This window comes from Pseudophryne corroboree, chromosome 4, assembly GCF_028390025.1.
Source record: "Pseudophryne corroboree isolate aPseCor3 chromosome 4, aPseCor3.hap2, whole genome shotgun sequence".
Lineage (NCBI taxonomy): Eukaryota > Metazoa > Chordata > Amphibia > Anura > Myobatrachidae > Pseudophryne > Pseudophryne corroboree.
The window spans coordinates 848,667,558-848,691,392 of NC_086447.1; the positions used below are offsets into that span (position 1 = coordinate 848,667,558).

General features: G+C 44.2%; 1 long non-coding RNA gene across 2 annotated transcripts in view; it reads left to right on the forward strand.

Annotated features, from left to right (window-relative positions):
- Nucleotides 1-5,521: 5,521 nt before the first annotated feature.
- The window catches only part of LOC134910525 (uncharacterized), a 34,051-nt gene continuing 15,737 nt past the window's right edge, over nt 5,522-23,835 (forward strand). For both annotated transcript variants that reach the window (XR_010176227.1, XR_010176226.1), the window contains exons 1-2: nt 5,522-5,833; nt 23,239-23,451. This is a non-coding gene — a long non-coding RNA (uncharacterized LOC134910525). The remainder of the gene's footprint in view (nt 5,834-23,238; nt 23,452-23,835) is intronic.

The following is a 23,835-nucleotide window of genomic DNA, read 5'->3' on the forward strand; positions in this document are numbered from 1 at the left end:
GGGAGACACAGATGTTTGGAGCCAGCCCCCACCGCGCCCTTATCACTAATGCCAAGCTTTGCCGGGTCGCAGACCAAGTACCCTGATAGGGGACTTAGTACACTAATAATCGCTCCCCCCCTGCTATGACCCCCTGGTACCGCTGAGGTAATCTGGAGTCACACTGGAGGAGCTGCGCGTCCCTGTCCTGTCAGCGTCTGTGTCCACTGCAGAGGGAAAATGGCACTGGTGAGCTGCTGGATCCTCTCATAGTGAAGCCCCGCCCCTTCAATGGCGCGCAGTCTTCCCGCTTTTTTTATAATGGCTGAGGAATGGTGCTTAAAATGGAGAGAACCGTTTTAAGGCTGTTGTGCCAGTATGGGTACTGTGTACGTGGACGCAGCTGTGTACTGTGTCCGGAGACACATTCCGCCCCATGTAGAAGCCGTGCGTCTCCGAACCCTCATTCTGCCATAATGGACGGTGACCCGCTAGCCGGGGTGCCGGCTCAGTACTCACCACTCTTCATTCTTCTGGCTCTGTTAGGGGTGGCGGCGTACTGCGGGACTGTACGCTCGCCGTGGTGGGGCTTGCGAATAGTTTCCTCAGGAGCTCAGTATCCTGTCAGCGGGGAACGGGACCATTAACCCTTCAAGAGGTTGGGCCGTTCCCACCCCTAAGTCCCACGAAGCAGGCAGGCTGGTGCCAACCAGCCCTGCCTGAAAATAACAAACATTAAAAATAAATGCAGAAAACTCTTCAGGAGCTTCCTTCAGCATGACCGGCTCCTCCGGGCACATTTTCTAAACTGAGTCTGGTAGGAGGGGCATAGAGGGTGGAGCCAGCCTCACACTATCAAATTCTTAAAGTGCCCATGGCTCCTAGTGGACCCATCTATACCCCATGGTACTAAGTGGACCCCAGTGTCCTGTAGGACATAAGAGAAAGCTGACATTACACTCCGCAATGCAGGGCTTAGCACATACGGAAATGTTGTAAAAAAAAAAAAAAATTGTGTTTTTACCACATTTTCTCTTTAGTACATCCCACCCTGTCTGTACTGATACCGCCGAGTTGCGCATCGGCGAGCGTCCAATATCACTTGCAGTGGGGGGCTCCATCACTCCTGCCACTGCCCGTCATTCCCGATGTGCCTGGTGCGGACTACTCCCACTGCTGCCACCAGGTTGTGTGCAAAAGGTGTTTGTTTTGGGGCGATCTCCCTGATTGCTTCCCTTTGAATCCACCATTGACCTCCATTGCTGGGAATTTGCCTATTTATACTTCAGATACACAGTCAGCTCTATACATTTGCCTTGTTATCAGCTCTTCCACATATGTAGTGGTTTACCTGGTTACTTGGCCATGTGCAGTTATACACAAATTATTTTCTTTCTTGATAATAGACCAGTGCAGGGGCGGATCTAGAGGAAAATGACAGGGGGGGGCACCATGATAGGGGAAGGGATTGCAGGTACATTTGCGCGCACCAAAGGTGTGCGCCCTGCCAGAATAGGGGTGTGGCCCTCGCTACAAGAGGTGTGGTCTCACAGGACAGGGAGAGGGTCACTGGCAGTGGGTAACAGGGGGAGTGACTGGCAGTGGGTGACAGGGAGAGGGTGACTGGCAGTGGATGACAGAAAGAGGCAGTGGGTGACAGGGAGAGGGTGACAGGGAATGGGCGATGATGAGTTATATATTACAATTTATTTACCTGGGCCCAGAACTACAGCACAACTCTTCATTGGGTTTTACAATGCGGACAGTTAGAAGAACGTGACATCTGATCCCAGGCTGCAATGACAGCCTCAGTAGAAAAGAAGGGTGGAGCGACAGGAGGAGGAGCTGGGAGGAGAGGGGATCGCAGCCCCTCCTCTCCCGTCCGGCCAGACTGTCACCCCACACTCATCCAGAAGCTCAGCCTCAGCTGCTGAGCCACTTATTCTAGTGGGGACTGGCAGGCCGGAGCAGGGACTATCATTCAGTGTTATGCGGGCCCCTATGACATATATATGAAAGGGGAGGGAAAGGGCACACTTAAAAAAAAAAGTTTTCATTTTTCATACAAAAGAAAAAGTTTGTCATCCATCATCCAATGATAAAAAAAAACACAAACACACACACACACAGAGCGGTGACATAGGCTTGCTTCCTGTCTGGATAGTACGCAAAATGCAGCTTAAAATATATGGGGAAAAAGTAGTGTTTATTCCCTCTACAGTAGTCTTAGGCAACCAGTGGTTCCACTCCACAAAGGTGGAATATTTTCATACAACCTAAAGAGGACAACAGGAAGTGTTGCCCATAGCAATCAATCAGATTCCAGCTATTCTTTATCTAGTACATTCTATAAAGTGATAGCTAGAATCTAATTGGTTGCTATGGGCAACACCACCACTTAGAAGGTTTAGTAAATCAACACAGCCTACTGTCTGCACTGACTCAGCATACCATGTAGGTCACAGATACAGTAGGCATTCTATAGAACCACAAATCTTTCTTATAGTAACCACATTAACCAATTATAAATATGAATGTTCTCTTCCATTTGTGGAATAGAGTTTACATGGAATGCAGGACGGACCATAGAAGGATAAATACTATTCTGTTTATGTGCTTCTCATGGATTAGTTAAACTTCATGCAAAAATCAAATTTTCAAATAGTATCTATTCAGACTAGTGACCTATACACATGTTTGATCTGGAGTTTGGTGCGTGTATTACTGTAATGGTATGTCAGAGTGAACTGATTAGAGTATACCAGTGAACTGTTTCTGTCACCAGATTGGAAGTATAATAATTATATAGAGCAATCCTTTTGGGATGCCATTTTTTATCTGTGTCTAAACTTTTTATCGAAAAAACTCTTACGGAGCGACTGTGTTACTATTTAAGATCAATGGTCCTCAGAGATTGGTTCAAGCAGTGAACGTGATCATATAGTAAATTTGACATCTAATTGATAAGCTGTATACCCCTGATGAAATCTGTTACAGACAAAACGCGTAGGGCTCACCAATCAATATCTGCCATGTTCTGATATATGCAAATTCCACCTAGAGCTCACACCTTTTGCTAAAGGTGAGGGTGGAATTTATTTAAACTGCTTTGTATTCAGGCATGTGTTTGGATGTATTGGTTTTATGATGTTATATGTCATTTCAATATTCTAAGACGTAAACACTGCTTTGTACTATATATGTCTGATTTTTCTCTTGTTTTTGGTGAGGGGATATTCTAGAGAACCTCATACTGACCATCTGAACCTCGATTAACCTCGGTGTATTAGACATTGGTTGATCCACCAAAGGAACAGATTTTGAACTGAATCCGCCGATAAGGGCGGTGGCATCGTTATACAGGATTCCACACAATACATTTCTAACATTGACCAGCTCCTTCAAGATCAATCCACTTACCAACAGCTTTCCCAGAACCCCACGGAGGGATTTAAACGTGATCTGGATACCGCTCTTTTGGAAGCCCATCAAGCAGGACATCTTGACAAAAAAATGTATAACTCATTAATCACCCCTTTCCCTATCACTCCGGTGTTATACACAATTCCCAAACTTCACAAAAATCCTGTGGACCCTCCCCCCCGACCGATTATTTCAGCCAGGGGGTCACTCCTTCAGCCAATTTCACAGTTTCTGGACCAGTTGATTCAGCCATACATCATGGAACAACCTACGTTCTTTAAAGATACCACACAACTTCTTAACAAATTAAACTGCATCAAAACAGTACCGACCAGCATGCTGTTATGTACTTTGGATGTCAAAAACCTTTACACAGTGATTCCTCACGACAGTGGCCTAGCAGCTATGGAATTGTTTTTGTTTCGACATCATTTTGATGCCATTCCTATTCCTTTGTTTCTCTCGTTGTCCAAAACCTTAAAACAAAATTATTTTATGCATAATGGACAGTACTTTATCCAAACCACTGGGTGTGCGATGGGGTCCTCAGTGGCCCCATCGTTCGCCAATGTATATATGTTTCAGCAAGAAGACAAATTCTTTTTCTCATCCATGGAGACAGTAAACAAAATAGTGCTATATACACGGTATATAGACGACCTGCTAATCCTCTGGTCTGGCACCGAACAGGAATTAATCACCCTCATCGAACACATCAACACAGCCAACTCACCTATCAAATTCACGTATCAGATCAGCTCTACAAGCATCAACTATTTGGACGTCACCATCGAGATCAAGGATAAGTGCATTCACACCAAATTATTTTCAAAACCCACGGATCGCAACACGCTTCTACATCACAGTAGCTGTCATCCTCCTGCACTTATACGCGGTTTACCCAGATCACAAATGCTTCGGGCAGCATGTATTTCGAGTGACCGTACTATTCTAGTCACAACGCTGGACCACATGATCCAAAAATTTGCTCATAGAGGCTATAAGTTACGGGAACTTATGCGTTCCAGGAACGAAGTACTCAATATTCCCAGAGAACAACTGCTTTATAAAGTCCCGCAACAACCATTACAATCACGGATTCCATTCGTTACCCGGTTTTCAACTGTCAGTAAAGTTCTTCCACGTGCCACCAAAGGTTTATGGCCTATTGTGACGGGTGACAAAGAATTACCCTGTTTCAAAGGCACCTCTTTGATGCCTAGCTACAAGAGGGGACCTAACCTCAGGGACTTTTTAGTGAAAACAAATATCACTCCAACTCTGAACGCCTCTACACAAGTTAAAAAACCAGGGTGCTATCGATGTGCATCCTGCACCACATGCAAATATCTGGAAACCGGCCACAGCTTTAACAACCCACATACGGGCAAGCTATACAAAATTAAACACGTAGTTACGTGTACGACATCATTTATTGTATATACCATCATCTGCCCATGTGGCTTATTATATGTCGGACAGACTATTAGAAATCTTAGGGACAGGATGGCGTTACACCGATTTGCCATCAAAGCATCGCTCGATGGCAAACCCGTGGACCAACCGGTCGCACGCCACTTTAAACTAAAGGGCCATCCACTATTTAGCCTGCGATATAAGATCATTGATCACATTCCGAGCCCTGTGAGAGGGGGCGACCGACATACAGCATTATCCAAATGTGAATCCAAATGGATTTTCCTATTGGATACATTATCACCAAATGGACTAAATGAAATATTCACTTGGAATGTATTTCTTTAGCATCCGCCTATACATTAGTCGGTCCCGGCCCAGTTTTTCCTTCCATCCTTCCCCTCCCCCCCCTCCCCCCCCTCCCCCCCCTCCCCTCCCCGCTATTGCCTCATCCCCCTTCCCCCCTCCCTTTCCCCCCCCCCGCCCCCTTCCATCTTCCTTTCCTCCCTACTTCCTTCCCCTTCCCCCCCCCCTCCACCCCTTCCCTTCCCCTCCTTTCTTCTCTCCCTGCGTTGACGTGTAGTAACTGAGTTGGGATCCAATCTAATTGCCCAGCTATCGCATGTTAGCCCACCTATCTTATTATCTTATTGTGTAATCAGTTGCAATTTGTGTACTTTAATTTCTTTTGCTTTATATGCTGCTATAACAACTACTTGGGCTTTTTCTACACATTCCTCAGCTGATTATAAGTAACTTTTATTCTCTTATATGTTTTTAATGTCATTCACTTCCACTCATTATTCACCCTGCTCGGGTGTCATATGTAACGTCTAGCACACACTTGAAGATCACTGTTTACATTTCTTTCACAGTTCTGACGGGTCTCCCCGGCGCCTGTTTGCGCAACCGTTGCTTGGCAACGGACACGTCAGCTATGCGCCGCCCGTGTGACGTACCCGGAAGTCCCAGACACAGACGCCGGGAACACCTGCTCCTGCACAGCTTTTAAAAGGTGAGTGATTTACTCTGTGGGTTTGGTTCTTTTACTCTGCATACTTCACTGCACATGGGTATTCTTACCTGAGGAAAAGGCTTGATGCCTTGAAACGTCGTAAGACCTCCATGTTTTTCCATTTTTGCACATGATTGCTCTGTTTTGCACCATGTTTTGAATATAAAAGTTTTTCAAGACCTTGGAGTGCCGCCTCTTGTCCTTTGCCAGATACACCTGAGCCACAGGTGGGGAAGGAATAGATACTATATATATATATATATATATATATATTAGTGATGAGCAGGATCGGTTCCTCGGAAACCGAACCCCCCCGAACTTCACCCATTTTACACGGGTCCGAGGCATACTCGGATTCTCCCGTATGGCTCAGTTAATCCGAGCGCGCCCGAACGTCATCATCCCGCTGTCGGATTCTCGCGAGATTCGGATTCTATATAAGCAGCCGCGCGTCGCCGCCATTTTCACTCGTGCATTGGAAATGTTAGGGAGAGGATGTGGCTGGCGTCCTCTCCGTTTATTAATAATATTTGTGTTTATTGCTTAATTGTGGGGACTGGGGAGCAGCTGTATTATATAGGAGGAGTACAGTGCAGAGTTTTGCTGACCAGTGACCACCAGTATACGTTGTCTGCCTGAAAAACACTCCATATCTGTGCTCAGTGTGCTGCATATATCTGTGCTCACACTGCTTAATTGTGGGGACTGGGGAGCAGCTGTATAATATAGGAGGAGTACAGTGCAGAGTTTTGCTGACAGTGACCACCAGTATACGTTGTCTGCCTGAAAAACACTCCATATCTGTGCTCAGTGTGCTCCATATATCTGTGCTCACACTGCTTTATTGTGGGCCCTGGGGACCACCAGTATATTATATAGGAGGAGTACAGTGCAGAGTTTTGCTGACCAGTGACCACCAGTATACGTTGTCTGCCTGAAAAACACTCCATATCTGTGCTCAGTGTGCTGCATATATCTGTGCTCACACTGCTTTATTGTGGGCACTGGGGACCACCAGTATATTATATAGGAGGAGTACAGTGCAGAGTTTTGCTGACCAGTGACCACCAGTATATATAGCAGTACGGTACGGAAGGCCACTGCTCTACCTACCTCTGTGTCGTCAAGTATACTATCCATCCATACCTGTGGTGCATTTCAGTTGTGCGCAGTATATATAGTAGTAGGCCATTGCTATTGATACTGGCATATAATTCCACACATTAAAAAATGGAGAACAAAAATGTGGAGGTTAAAATTGGGAAAGATCAAGATCCACTTCCACCTCGTGCTGAAGCTGCTGCCACTAGTCATGGCTTTGACGATGAAATGCCATCAACGTCGTCTGCCAAGGCCGAAGCCCAATTTCTACATTCACCTCTCCAGAGACTGCTGTGTCACACCTTAACCAAACTCTAGTAACAGCACTTGATGAAGTGGCTCCAGCTACCCATCACACTCCACGTAGACTTAGATGTCAACCGTGGCACTCTAAATACACTAGACACTTACAAAAACTCTCAAGAAAAGTTGAACGCCAGTGGCGTAAATCTCGTAGTTCAAGTGACTTTCTCACATATAAGACCACCTACCACTCTTATCGTACTGCTCTGGACGCTGCCAAACAAACATATTTTCAATCTCTCATCTCTGCTCAAGCCTCTAACCCCAAGCGACTTTTTAATACATTTAAATCACTTCTTGTCCCTCCCTCAGCTAACCCACCAGCCACTGTCAGTGCGCAAGATCTTGCTTCCTATTTCAAGGACAAGATTGACAAGATCCGAAATGAAATGGTATGCTCTTCCACAGCAAGTGACCTGCTCAATTCCCTGCCTGAACCCTCTAACACCTTCTCTTCCTTTGATCCTACAAATGAAGATGAAGTATCTGCACTCTTTTCATCTGCCTACTCTAATACCTCTCCCCTTGACTCTATACCCTCACAAATTAGTAAAGCTCTGTCTACTGTGCTCATCCCAACCTTAACGAAAATCTGTAATCTCTCCCTGTCTACTGGTATCTTTCCTTCTCTATACAAGCATGCAGTGATTACTCCCATTCTGAAAAAACAAAACTCTGACCCGAACTCTCTCTCTAACTACCGTCCCATCTCTCAGCTCCCATGCCCCTCCAAGCTACTGGAGAGACTTGCCTACACTCGCCTCACACACTTTCTTAACTCACACAGCCTACTGGACCCACTTCAGTCAGGATTTCGTGCCCAACACTCCACAGAGACAGCACTGACTAAGGTAGTGAATGATTTGGTCACTGCTAAATCTAAAGGACATTTCTCTCTCCTTATTCTCCTTGATCTCTCTGCTGCTTTTGACACTGTTGACCACTCTCTTCTCATACAAACACTACAATCCCTAGGTATTCAGGACACAGCCCTTTCTTGGTTCTCATCCTACCTATCTAATCGCTCCTTCAGTGTTCGTTTCTCTGATTCCACCTCTACTTCGCTACCTCTCTCAGTTGGAGTACCGCAAGGCTCAGTCCTAGGTCCTCTGCTTTTCTCTATCTATACCACATCTCTTGGCAAACTAATCAACTCTTTCGGATTTCAGTACCATCTGTATGCGGATGATACTCAAATCTACCTATCCTCCCCTGATTTGTCACCATCTGTATTGGGCCGTGTCACTGAATGCCTTTCTGCCATTTCATCTTGGATGACATCTCGCCACCTCAAACTTAATATTTCCAAAACAGAATTAATTATATTTCCACCGGCCAATAGTAGTTTCCAACCTGATATCTCTATCACTGTTGAGAACTCTGCAATCACCCCTACCCCACAAGCTCGCTGCCTAGGTGTCATTCTTGACTCTGAACTGTCCTTTGTTACCCACATTCAATCTGTCTCAAGATCATGTTACATACATCTAAGAAACATATCCAAAATACGCCCTTATCTTACACAAGACACAGCAAAAACTCTAATCCATGCTCTCATTATCTCCCGCATTGATTATTGTAATAGTCTCCTGACCGGTCTTCCCAAACATAGGCTCTCACCACTACAATCCATTTTGAATGCAGCTGCGAGGCTAATCTTCCTTGCCAGACGTTCATCGTCTGCAGATCCGCTCTGTCAGTCCCTCCATTGGTTACCGGTATTCTACCGTATTAAATATAAAATACTTTTACTCACATACAAGGCTATTAACCAAACTGCACCAACATACATCTCTTCACTCATCTCAAAATATCTCCCTACCCGACCTCTCCGCTCTGCACAAGATCTACGTCTCTCATCCACACGCATTACTTGTTCACACTCAAAATTACAGGACTTTATCCGGGCTTCACCCACTCTGTGGAATGCCCTCCCACGCACAGTAAGACTCGCCTCTAGTCTCCAAACCTTTAAATGTTCCCTGAAAACTCACCTCTTCAGACAAGCCTATCAAATTCCAGACCCACCCACATAACCTTCAGTGCTTCCCTATCTAATTACATCCTCTGTAGAGTATTCATAACATCACATATCTTGTCTTTCTTTAGTCTCACACCCTCCTGACACTTGGATAACTTTGTGGGGTATCATCATACAACCCATTAAGAACCTAGCAATCTGGTGCACCATTATGCAATAGGTAGCATCTATCCTTGTGTATCTATGCCTATCTCCCTATAGATTGTAAGCTTGCGAGCAGGGCCTTCCTACCTCTATGTCTGTCTGTTTTTACCCAGTTTTGTTCTATTACTGTTGTTCTAATTGTAAAGCGCAACGGAATATGCTGCGCTATATAAGAAACTGTTAATAAATAAATAAATAATAAATAGTAGAGAGCATGTAAAATCCAAAAAACAAAAGTTCAGTAAAATGACCCAAAAATCAAAATTGAAAGCATCTGATGAGAAGCGTAAACTTGCCAATATGCCATTTACGACACGGAGTGGCAAGGAACGGCTGAGGCCCTGGCCTATGTTCATGGCTAGTGGTGCAGCTTCATATGAGGATGGAAGCAGTCATCCTCTCGCTAGAAAAATGAAAAGAATTAAGCTGGCAAAAGCACAGCAAAGAACTGTGCGTTCTTCTAAATCACAAATCCCCAAGGAGAGTCCAATTGTGTCGGTTGCGATGCCTGACCTTCCCAACACTGGACGGGAAGAGCTTGCGCCTTCCACCATTTGCACGCCCCCTGCAAATGCTGGAAGGAGCACCCGCAGTCCAGTTCCTGATAGTCAAATTGAAGATGTCACTGTTGAAGTACACCAGGATGAGGATATGCGTGTTGCTGGCGCTGGGGAGGAAATTGACAAGGAGGATTCTGATGGTGAGGTGGTTTGTTTAAGTCAGGCACCCGGGGAGACACCTGTTGTCCATGGGACGAATATGGCCATTGACATGCCTGGTCAAAATACAAAAAAAATCACCTCTTCGGTGTGGAATTATTTCAACACAAATGCGGACAACAGGTGTCAAGCCGTGTGTTGCCTTTGTCAAGCTGTAATAAGTAGGGGTAAGGACGCTAACCACCTAGGAACATCCTCCCTTATACGTCACCTGGTCCGCATTCATCAGAAGTCAGTGACAAGTTCAAAAACTTTGGATGACAGCGGAAGCAGTTCACTGACCACTAAATCCCTTCCTCTTGTAACCAAGCTCCTGCAAACCACACCACCAACTCCCTCAGTGTCAATTTCCACCTTACACAGGAAAGCCAATAGTCCAGCAGGCCATGTCACTGGCAAGTCTGACGAGTCCTCTCCTGCCTGGGATTCCTCCGATGCATCCTTGAGTGTAACGCCTACTGCTGCTGGCGCTGCTGTTGTTGCTGCTGGGAGTCGATCGTCATCCCAGAGGGGAAGTCGGAAGACCACTTGTACTACTTCCAGTAAACAATTGACTGTCCAACAGTCCTTTGCGAGGAAGATGAAATATCACAGCAGTCATCCTGCTGCAAAGCGGATAACTCAGGTCTTGTCAGCCTGGGTGGTGAGAAACGTGGTTCCGGTATCCACCGTTAATTCAGAGGCAGCTAGAGACTTGATTGAGGTACTGTGTCCCCGGTACCAAATACCATCTAGGTTCCATTTCTCTAGGCAGGCGATACCGAAAATGTACACAGACCTCAGAAAAAGAGTCACCAGTGTCCTAAAAAATGCAGTTGTATCCAATGTCCACTTAACCACGGACATGTGGACAAGTGGAGCAGGGCAGACTCAGGACTATATGACTGTGACAGCCCACTGGGTAGATGTATTGCCTCCCGCAGCAAGAACAGCAGCGGCGGCACCAGTAGCAGCATCTCGCAAACGCCAACTCGTTCCTAGGCAGGCTACGCTTTGTATCACCGCTTTCCAGAAGAGGCACACAGCTGACAACCTCTTACGGAAACTGAGGAACATCATCGCAGAATGGCTTACCCCAAATGGACTCTCCTGGGGATTTGTGACATTGGACAACGCCAGCAATATTGTGCGTGCATTACATCTGGGCAAATTCCAGCACGTCCCATGTTTTGCACATACATTAAATTTGGTGGTGCAGAATTATTTAAAAAACGACAGGGGCGTGCAAGAGATGCTGTCGGTAGCCCGAAGAATTGCGGGCCACTTTCGGCATTCAGCCACCGCGTGTCGAAGACTGGAGCACCACCAAACAGTCCTGAACCTGCCCTGCCATCATCTGAAGCAAGAGGTGGTAACGAGGTGGACTTCAACCCTCTATATGCTTCAGAGGATGGAGGAGCAGCAAAAGTCCATTCAAGCCTATACATCTGCCCACAATATAGGCAAAGGAGGGGGAATGCACCTGACTCAAGCGCAGTGGAGAATGATTTCAACGTTGTGCAAGGCTCTGCAACCCTTTGAACTTGCCACACGTGAAGTCAGTTCAGACACTGCCAGCCTGAGTCAGGTCATTCCCCTCATCAGGCTTTTGCAGAAGAAGCTGGAGACATTGAAGGAGGAGCTAAAACAGAGCGATTCCGCTAGGCATGTGGGACTTGTGGATGGAGCCCTTAATTCGCTTAACCAGGATTCACGGGTGGTCAATCTGTTGAAATCAGAGCACTACATTTTGGCCACCGTGCTCGATCCTAGATTTAAAACCTACGTTGTATCTCTCTTTCCGGCAGACACAAGTCTGCAGAGGTTCAAAGACCTGCTGGTGAGAAAATTGTCAAGTCAAGCGGAACGTGACCCGTCAACAGCTCCTCCTTCACATTCTCCCGCAACTGGGGGTGCGAGGAAAAGGCTAAGAATTCCGAGCCCACCCGCTGGCGGTGATGCAGGGCAGTCTGGAGCGAGTGCTGACATCTGGTCCGGACTGAAGGACCTGCCAACGATTACTGACATGTCGTCTACTGTCACTGCATATGATTCTCTCACCATTGAAAGAATGGTGGAGGATTATATGAGTGACCGCATCCAAGTAGGCACGTCAGACAGTCCGTACGTATACTGGCAGGAAAAAGAGGCAATTTGGAGGCCCTTGCACAAACTGGCTATATTTTACCTAAGTTGCCCAGTGTGTACTCCGAAAGAGTGTTTAGTGCAGCCGCTCACCTTGTCAGCAATCAGCGTACGAGGTTACTTCCAGAAAATGTGGAGAAGATGATGTTCATCAAAATGAATTATAATCAATTCCTCCGTGGAGACATTCACCAGCAATTGCCTCCAGAAAGTACACAGGGACCTGAGATGGTGGATTCCAGTGGGGACGAATTAATAATCTGTGAGGAGGGGGATGTACACAGTGAAAGGGGTGAGGAATCGGAGGATGATGATGAGGTGGACATCTTGCCTCTGTAGAGCCAGTTTGTGCAAGGAGAGATTGATAGCTTCTTTTTTGGTGGGGGCCCAAATCAACCAGTCATTTCAGTCACAGTCGTGTGGCAGACCCTGTCGCTGAAATGATGGGTTCGTTAAAGTGTGCATGTCCTGTTTATACAACATAAGGGTGGGTGGGAGGGCCCAAGGACAATTCTATCTTGCACCTCTTTTTTCTTTCATTTTTCTTTGCATCGTGTGCTGTTTGGGGACAATTTTTTTGAAGTGCCATCCTGCCTGACACTGCAGTGCCACTCCTAGATGGGCCAGGTGTTTGTGTCGGCCACTTGTGTCACTTAGCTTAGTCACACAGCGACCTTGGTGCGCCTCTTTTTTTCTTTGCATCATGTGCTGTTTGGGGACAATATTTTTGAAGTGCCATCCTGCCTGACACTGCAGTGCCACTCCTAGATGGGCCAGGTGTTTGTGTCGGCCACTTGTGTCGCTTAGCTTAGTCACACAGCGACCTTGGTGCGCCTCTTTTTTTCTTTGCATCATGTGCTGTTTGGGTACAATTTTTTGGAAGTGCCATCCTGTCTGACACTACAGTGCCACTCCTAGATGGGCCAGGTGTTTGTGTCGGCCACTTGTGTCGCTTATCTTAGTCACACAGCGACCTTGGTACGCCTCTTTTTTTCTTTGCATCATGTGCTGTTTGGGGACAATTTTTTTGAAGTGCCATCCTGCCTGACACTGCAGTGCCGCTCCTAGATGGGCCAGGTGTTTGTGTCGGCCACTTGTGTCGCTTAGCTTAGTCACACAGCGACCTTGGTGCGCCTCTTTTTTTCTTTGCATCATGTGCTGTTTGGGGACAATTTTTTTGAAGTGCCATCCTGCCTGACACTGCAGTGCCACTCCTAGATGGGCCAGGTGTTTGTGTCGGCCACTTGTGTCGCTTAGCTTAGTCACACAGCGACCTTGGTGCGCCTCTTTTTTTCTTTGCATCATGTGCTGTTTGGGTACAATTTTTTGGAAGTGCCATCCTGTCTGACACTACAGTGCCACTCCTAGATGGGCCAGGTGTTTGTGTCGGCCACTTGTGTCGCTTAGCTTAGTCACACAGCGACCTTGGTACGCCTCTTTTTTTTTTTGCATCATGTGCCGTTTGGGGACAATTTTTTTGAAGTGCCATCCTGACTGACACTGCAGTGCCACTCCTAGATGGGCCAGGTGTTTGTGTCGGCCACTTGTGTCACTTAGCTTAGTCACACAGCGACCTTGGTGCGCCTCTTTTTTTCTTTGCATCATGTGCTGTTTGGGGACAATTTTTTTGAAGTGCCATCCTGCCTGACACTGCAGTGCCACTCCTAGATGGGCCAGGTGTTTGTGTCGGCCACTTGTGTCGCTTAGCTTAGTCACACAGCGACCTTGGTGCGCCTCTTTTTTTCTTTGCATCATGTGCTGTTTGGGTACAATTTTTTGGAAGTGCCATCCTGTCTGACACTACAGTGCCACTCCTAGATGGGCCAGGTGTTTGTGTCGGCCACTTGTGTCGCTTAGCTTAGTCACACAGCGACCTTGGTACGCCTCTTTTTCTTTTGCATCATGTGCTGTTTGGGGACAATTTTTTTGAAGTGCCATCCTGCCTGACACTGCAGTGCCACTCCTAGATGGGCCAGGTGTTTGTGTCGGCCACTTGTGTCGCTTAGCTTAGCCATCCAGCGACCTTGGTGCACCTCTTTTTTTCTTTGCATCATGTGCTGTTTGGGGACTATTTTTTTGAAGTGCCATCCTGTCTGACACTGCAGTGCCACTCCTAGATGGGCCTGGTTTGTGTCGGCCACTTGTGTCGCTTAGCTTAGCCATCAAGCGACCTCTGTGCAAATTTTAGGACTAAAAATAATATTGTGAGGTGTGAGGTGTTCAGAATAGACTGAAAATGAGTGGAAATGATGGTTATTGAGGTTAATAATACTATGGGATCAAAATGACCCCCAAATTCTATGATTTAAGCTGTTTTTGAGGGTTTTTTGTAAAAAAACACCCGAATCCAAAACACACCCGAATCCGCCAAAAAATTTTCAGGGAGGTTTTGCCAAAACGCGTCCGAATCCAAAACACGGCCGCGGAACCGAATCCAAAACCAAAACACAACACCCGAAAAATTTCCTGTGCACATCACTAACATATATATATATATATATATATATATATATATATATATAAAACAAAATGGTCAATTACCAGTACTGCACTAATAAATTATTCACTTTTGGAAGTTAGGAAGTGTAAAAACTCTGAGGTTCACTTTTAACAGAACCTTTAGAGAATGGTTCGGCTGCTGAACCCAGAAAATGGTCCCCTGCCAGGGAGGGCCTATGGTAGATAGATAAAAGAAAAGGTTTCTCAAGGGGCCCCTAGTCTTATTAATTTAGACCTTTTTTAGGGGTATTTCAACCTTTATAGTGGTAATAGAAATAACAGTTCTGTACTATAACATTTGGTCATTGAGTACAATTAAATTTGCATAAAAATATATAGGAGTTTATTAAAAAGTTATTGAACATTTATAGTAATAAAACAATAGAACAATGCAGTTGGGATGGAAATTTCCCTCTCTCAGTCTGTCTTATATGTTAGATTATTTAAAACATTATGTTTCTTGTAAGGATTTCTCCAACGCGTTTTGTCAGTCTGGGACACCTTAGACCAGGAGAGAGGAACATCTCAAAAAGGAAGAAAAGAGGACCTTAATTATGGGACTTTTTTATTATTTTTAATTTGTATTCCAAAATTAACAAACTATCAGCTATAAACCATATAGGAACACGACTGCAAACTGTGAAAAGAAATCTATATTAATTATTAGTCATTGTAAAATGTCTACCATTTTATAACCACTATAAGGAGTAAAGCTCGAATATTCGCATGACAGTTTGTTAAAAGAAAGTTTATAGAAGAAGTTTCACCCTTAATTGAATAGGTCGATAAATTAACCTATTGTCGAGGGATTTTACACCACTGGAAGATCTACATAAGAACTACTTAGCCAATTTAGAACACCCCTGATGAAGTTGTTGATGACGAAACGCGTTGGATGACATCCTTACAGGAAACGCAATGTTTTAAAGAATCTAACATATAAGACAGACTGAGAGAGGGAAATTTCCATCCCGACTGCAAGGTTTTATCGATTTATTGCTATAAATGTTCAATAACTTTTTAATAAACTGTTATATAGTTTTATGCAAATTTGATTGTACTCAATGAGCAAATGTTATAGTACAGAACTGTTATTTCTATTACCACTATAAAGGTTTAAATACCTCAAAAAAAGGTCTAAATTAATAAGACTAGGCGCCCCTTGAGAAACCTTCCCTTTATATTTATATATATATATATATATATATATATATTCAATTTTCTCAATAAATCCTTGTCATTGTTATTGAGATTTCTCATACAAGACTTTTTGCAATTTACTTTCTATGGACATATTGGCTTGTTTGTTTCGTCAATTGGGTTTAGGTCGGGTGATTGTGGAGGCCAGGTCATCTGACGCAGAGCTCCATCACTTTCCTACTTGGTCAAGTAGCCCTTACATAGCCTGGAGGTATGTTTGGGGTCATTGTTTTGTTGAAAAACAAATGATTGTCTCAGTAAGTGCAAACCAGATGGGATGGCATGGCGCTGCAGAATGTTGTGGTAGCCATGCTGGTTACGTGTGCCATGAATTTTGAATAAATCACCAACATTGTCACCAGCAATGCACCCCACACCATCAAACCTCCTCCTCAATGCTTCACAGTGGGAACCACACATGCAGAAACCATCGGCTCACCTTCTCTGCGTCTCACAAAGACACGGTGGTAGGAACCAAAAATCTCAAATTTGGACTCATCAGACCAAAGTACAGATTTCCACTGGTCTAATGTCCATTCCTTGTGTTTCATGGCCCAAACAATTCTCTTCTTCTTGTTGTTCATCCTCAGTAGTGGCTTCTTCGCAGCAATTCGACCATGAAGGCCTGATATACGCAGTTGATGTTGAGATTTGTCTGCTACTTGAAATCTGTGAAGAATTTATGTGGGCTCTAACCTGAGGTGCTGTTAAGTAGCGGTTTCTGAGGCTGGTAACTCTAATGAACTTATCCTCTGCAACAGAGGTTACTCTTGGTCTTCCTTTCCTGGGGCGGTCCTCATGAGAGCCAGTTTCATCATAGCGTTTGAGGAAACATTCAAAGTTCTTGAAATTTTCCGTATTGACTTACCTTTATGTCTTAAAGTAATGATGGACTGTCGTTTCTCTTTGCTGAGTTGAGTGGTTCCTGCCATAATATGGATTACAACAGTAGTCAAATAGGGGTGTCCACTGTGTACTAATCCTACCTCTGCACAATACAACTGATAGTCTCAAAACATTAAGAAGGCAGGTAATTCCACAGATTGACTCTTGACAAGGCACATCTGTTAATTCAAAACCATTCCAGGAGACTACCTCATGAAGCTGATTAAGAGTATGCCAAGAGCGTGCAAAGCTGTCATCAAAGCAAAAGGGGGCTACTTTGAGGAATCTAAAATATAAAGTATATTTTTATTTGTTTAACACTCTTTTGTTTACAACATAATTCCATATGTGTTCTTTCATGGTTTTAGTGTCTTCAGTATTAATCTACAATGTAGAAAATAATTAAAATAAATAAAATCCATTGAATGAGAGGGTGTGTCCAAACTTTCGACTGGTACTGTGTGTGTGTGTGTGTGTGTGTGTGTGTGTGTGTGTGTGTGTGTGTGTGTGTGTGTGTGTGTGTGTGTGTATATATATATATATATATTATACACGGTCAAGTCACGTTATTATGACCAACAGCTGTTGGCCAGCACGTCCAGCAGCTAGATGGGCTGGGAGTGACTCAATAAGGTGCTGGTAGGTTGGCACAGGTACATTTTTATGGTGAGCTGCTCCACTATAGCATGTAGGTCAAACCTCACACACCTCTCACATCAATGGCACATGGTACTACGCAGTTCCCACGTCTGTTATTCGCGATAGTGCCGTTTAGTACACCTTCACCACAGCAGCACGCAAACAGTTCACAAACTGCACTGATTCAGAAATACTGCCACCCTTGGCCCGAAAGCTGATAATCATCTCTTTTTGCAACTGAGTAAAATCGCCCCTTTTACCCATGACAGCAATGTGTGCAGACAGCCTATCGCACACCTTATATACCCACCAAGCGAGCGCACGACAGCAAATTTGTTAGCAGTTGGGCAAAATCATGTGCACTGCAGGGGGGAAGGGGGGGGGGCAGATATAACATTTGCAGAAAGAGTTAGATTTGGATGGGTTATATTGTTTCTGTGCAGGGTAAATATTGGCTGCTTTATTTTTCACTGCAATTTAGATTTCAGATTGAACACACACCACCCAAATCTAACTCTCTCTGCAAATGCTCTATCTGCCCCCCCCCCCCCCCCCTGCAATGCACATGGTTTTGCCCAACTGCTAACAAATTTACTGCTGCGATCAACTCTGAATTACCCCCTTAGTGGGGTATTCAATTAGTGCTGTTTTTTCGACTGATTGAAAAACTGGCACTAATTTGACACAGGGTATTCAATTGCGGGCATTTTTTTCCGTTTTATAATCCATTTTCACCAAATCGGCATGTGCACAAATTGCACCAAAAATGGGCGCAAATGCCAGCGAATTTGAGAAAACACATGTATCAGCGGTGAAAGTCGAAAAACCGGCAAGGGCATTGAATAGGTCGAATGTAAATTCCACCTAAAGATGAGCGGAAAGTGCAGGTTTTTCGACTGGTCGAAAAACGGCACATCCCTTAAAGTGACTGTTCTGCAGAGGAACCTAATTGAGGCAGAGATTCTAACAGGATGTGGCGCAGATGACACTCTGTTTATACCATGTATACCCGTTATCCCAGTGGCGTATCCATAATGGGTGCAGTATGTGCGGTGCACACGGGTCCCCAGGGTTCAGGGGGGCCCACACCACACACCCCGCACCCATTTTTTAAATACTCACCTCTCCGGAGTCCTCCGGCGGCAGTAGCATCTCTCCTCAAATCTCTGGTAAATGGCATGGGCAGTAAGGTAATCTCTGAGAAAATGGCCACCACACCATTTCCCCGGAGATTTAAGCATGCGCAATAGAGTCTGTACACCCTCTAGTGCTCAGACTCTATTACGCTGATGGACGCCGGCTGCAGCGGGGGCCTCAACGGAGGAGGTTGGACATGGGCCTCCTCCTCTGTTAAGACGCCCGTGCCTTATCCCCAACAGTTTTACCTTTTAAGTTCAAGCTCCTGCAGTTTTCTGTAAGCGTGTGCTTCACTATGATGATCAACAAAATAAAAGAAGTTATCGTATTGCGCTATTTTATGAGCTGCTTCCTTTAATGTTTATAAATTTTGTATTGGAGAAAGGAGCGCTATATATACAGTGCATCACTTTTTCCACATTTTGTTATGTTACAGCCTGATTCCAAAATGGAATAAATACATTTTTTCCCTCAAAATTCTACACACAATACCCCATAATGACAACGTGAAATTTTTTTTTTCGTGAGCACAGTGGCCTCCATCATCCGTAAATGGAAGAAGTTCGGAACCACCAGGACTCTTCCTAGAGCTGGCTGGCCGTCTAAAGTGAGCAATAGGGGGAGAAGGGCCCTAGTCAGGGAGGTGTCCAAGAACCCGATGGTCACTCTGTCAGAGCTACAGCATTCCTCTGTGGAGTGAGGAGAAGCTTCCAGAAGGACAACCATCTATGCAGCTATCCACCAATCAGGCCTGTTTGGTAGAGTGGGCAGACAGAAGCCACTCTTTAGTAAAAAGCACATGGCAGCCCAACTAGAGTTTGCCAAAATGCACCTGAAGGACTCTCAGACCATGAGAAAAAAATTACCTGGTCTGATGAGACAAAGATTGAACTCTTTGGCGTGAATGCCAGGTGTCATGTTTGGAGGAAACAAGGCACCGCCCATCAACAGGCCAATACCATCCCTACAGTGAAGCATGGTGGTTGCAGCATCATGCTGTGGGGATGTTTTTCAGTGGCAGGAACTGGGAATCTAGTCAGGATAGAGGGAAAGATGAATGCAGCAATGTACAGAGACATCCTGGATGAAAACCTGCTCCAGAGCGCTCTTGACCTCAGACTGGGACAACGGTTCATCTTTCAGCAGGACAGCGACCCTAAGCACACAGCCAAGATATCAAAGGAGTGGCTTCAGGACAACTCTGTGAATGTCATTGAGTGGCCCAGCCAGAGCCCAGACTTGAATCTGATTGAACATCTCTGGAGAGATCTGGAAATGGCTGTGCACCGATTCTTCTCATTCAGCGTGATGGAGCTTGAGAGGTGCTGCAGAGAGGAATGGGCGAAACTGCCCAAAGATAGGTGTGCCAAGCTTGTGGCATCATATTCAAAAAGACTTCAGGCTGTATTTGCTGCCAAAGGTGCATCAACAAAGTATTGAGCTAAGGCTGTGAATCCTTATTCACATGTGATTTATTCATTTTTTATTTTAATAAATGTAAAAAAAAAAAAAAAAAACACCTTTTTTCACATTGTCATTATGGGGTATATGTGTAGAATTTTGAGGGAAAATATGAATTTATTCCATTTTGGAATAAGGCTATAACATAACAAAATGTGGAAAAAATTAAGTGCTGTGAATACTTTCCGGATGCACTGTAAGTGTACTAAAGTGTTTTGCTGTTACCTGCTGAATAAATGTAATTTGGCATTGCGCTATTACCTGTATGGGGGAAAAGAAATTAGTAACAGTTAAATGTTTGACAGCCATTTTTTTGTTCTTGTGTGAGGGAGTCCATGGCCTATATTTACTAATATTCGTGTTTGAGTCGGTTTGTGTAGTGTTTTAACTCGTTTTGTATCGGGTGCATTTTCATGCAACTTTTTGAAACTATGGTGGTCATTCCGAGTTGATCGCTCGTTATTTTTTTTTCGCAACGGAGCGATTAGTCGCTAATGCGCATGCGCAATGTCCGCAGTGCGACTGCGCCAAGTAAATTTGCTATTAAGTTAGGTATTTTACTCACGGCATTACAAGGTTTTTTCTTCGTTCTGGTGATCGTAGTGTGATTGACAGGAAGTGGGTGTTTCTGGGCGGAAACTGGCCGTTTTATGGGTGTGTTTGAAAAAACGCTGCCGTTTCTGGGAAAAACGCGGGAGTGTCTGAAGAAACGGGGGAGTGTCTGGGCGAACGCTGGGTGTGTTTGTGACGTCAAACCAGGAACGAAATTGACTGAACTGAGCGCAGTGGCAGAGTAAGTCTCGAGCTACTCAGAAACTGCTAAGAACTGTCTATTCGCAAATCTGCTAATCTTTCGTTCGCAAATCTACTAAGCGAAGATTCACTCCCAGTAGGCGGCGGCTTAGCGTGTGCAAAGCTGCTAAAAGCAGCTTGTGAGCGAACAACTCGGAATGAGGGCCTATATACGCAAAGTTACGAAGCAGTCGACTTTATGGTTTTTGTGTTTTCCGATGTCGCTGCCAGTCGTTTTTTTTTGGCACATTTACGGCCGTCATTGTCGTTTGCGTACGTGTTTTTGTTGTTTTTGCTGGTTTATTTTCTAAGTTAAACGCGGCAGGGTTTTTTTTAAACCCCGGCCGCATTTTCACTTTTAGTTTAGTTTTTCATCCCCGTTCGTGATTGGTTGTGTTTCAGAATACGCCCCAAACCGTCCGCACCTCGTGGGTTTAGTTAGTGGTGAGGAGGGAGGTTGTGCTGTGGAGGTAGGTGAGTTTTTGGTTTGGTGAGGAGTGTTGTTTGCGATTTCTGAGTGTAGTATTGTGTTTGAAAGTAGTCTTATCATTCTTGTAGTCTTGTTTTTTGTGGTTTTGTCTAATTTTTTGTCCAAGTATTTTTTATTTATAGTCCCTTGTCAGTGTGTGTGTGTGTGTGTGTGTGTGTGTGTGTGTGTGTGTGTGTGTGTGTGTGTGTGTGTGTGTGTGTGTGATATGTGCAGTGGTAGTGGAGGAGTGTGTTGTTTGTTTTTTGTTTTTTTTCTGTGTTAAGTGTTTAGACACACAATTATGTGTGACTCAGAGGTGGGTGAGGTGGAGGGTGTAAGTGAGGGGGAGGAGGTCGGTCAGGTGGAGGAGGTGAGTGTGAGTGAGGTTAGTGAGGTGGAGGAGGTGGGTGAGGTTGCTGCAGCAGCCTCAAGTGACAGTGATAGTGACAGTCAGAGAGCTCCGCAGCCACGCACCACTACTAAGACTGGGCGGAATGTCAAGTTTAGTTATGCAGAAAATGTGGCATTGGTGCGGGAGCTGATGAAGTATCAGCGGCAGCTATTTGGGCCTGAGTCCGCCAAGGTGCCAACACGGAAGAAGACGGTGTTGTGGGCGAAAGTTGTTGCTGCTGTCAATAGTGAGGGGGTGAGCAAACGGTACCATGACATAAAGCGACGTGTCAAGTTCAAAATGGCCAAGGAGGCGAAGTCGGCTCGAAAAACCGGTGGTGGGCAGCTCTATATTGCAAGATATCTGGAGTATGAGGAGCCCATGCGGAGTGTAATACCTCCTGAAGTAGTCTCTGCAACCCATGTTCGGGATTCAGATAGGCCCAGGAAGAATGTTGAGCATGTGTATTTGCATTAACATTCTATGACCTTACTTTTTTTTTTTCAAATGTGTGTCATGTGACGTTGCATATTGCTCCCATCTTCAAGTGTGTGTCAGCAAATACATTTTTTTTTTGGTAATGTTTTCTACAAAAGCCAATGTAACATCTTACTTTATTGTATGTCATGTGTTTTTTTTCTGTATATTTTCCATGTGTAGTTTGGACTTGGTGTATCATTGAATTGTCCAGCAATAATGTTTTCCTTTTGCACATTTTTTAGTTTTTAATTTTGACTGTGTTTTATATTTAGGTTATCCATGTGCAATGTTGCAAAAACAGTGGTTGTCATGTTAGAGGCTGGAGTAGTGGAAAGTGGTTTGGAAACCACTCACATGTGTAGTGTCATTATTACTGAATGTAATTATATTTTTTAAAAACCCACTATTTGTTTCTTCAGTTTGAGTCTGTATTTGTACCCTGACACCTATATATATATATATATCTATATATCTATATATATATATATATGTATTTGATACCCTGCAGTATAATTTATTTTTTTATTTTTGGGGGGGTTTTGTTTTTGTTTGGCTCATATAGTGGTAATGTGTGTTTGGAGTGCCACATCACAGAGCAATTTCTATATTGCATCTGTAAATTTTTTCCTTTCATTACAAAATGAAGATGTGTGTGTTTTTGGTTGTTAGTGTATGTATTTTTACTTGTGTCCTATGTCTGTGTCCTGTACATGTTTTCCTGTGTTGCACTTTCCATAGTGCATATGGCTATTGGACAATGTTTATTGTTTTATGCAGTGTTTTTTTGGTTTACGGTCCTTATGTTTTTTTTTTTTAATAAAACAAGCATTTTTTAAAGAATTAATGTTTATAAGCATAATGGGTGGATGTATCAACAATAGCATGAATACATGAGATTTTATTTTGGTTTTACATGACATCTGATGATGATGACGCTGCGGAAGCAGGTAAAGTGTCCATTGTAGTATAGGGTACGTTTGTAAAGGAATGGCCATAACAAAATTTATCTTTCAATACTAGGTCCATCAAAAGAAGTGTGGAGCAGCAGAAGTCGGACTTCTGTAACACACCACCAAAAAAAACATGTGGCAGCAAAGAAAGCAAGGTCTGATGTCCAGGGCCAACCACAGCAGGCTACCCCGCCACGAAGATTATCGACAGTATGTTCGGTCCCCCCACTCCAAATTTTGGACACACCTCCAAGACGTGAACCACACTCCCCTCATCTTGATTGTGAGTATCAAACTGAAATAAATGTAAAAAATTTCAGATCGTAATAAAACTTTTACTTAAACGCATTAAGTCAAAACACATCAAAATCTGATATACTTACCGAAGTCAGTAAAACATGAAATGGAATCCTAGCAAAATGGCCTTGTCCACATCCTGTAAAGATATGTATGTCCACTTCAGCCATACAGTAGCACATTGTGTGTAAGATGCTGCAACAGAAACTCATGTTTAATTTTAGAAAATAGTAAGGTTGTTTAACAAATTTTCATATGTGTGTTTGACCTAACATTGCCAAATACATATAAAAACATTACTATGTTTGTTTTTGAAAAGCTATAAGGTAACACATTATGGATTACAATGTGTTTTTATGGTGGAGTATGT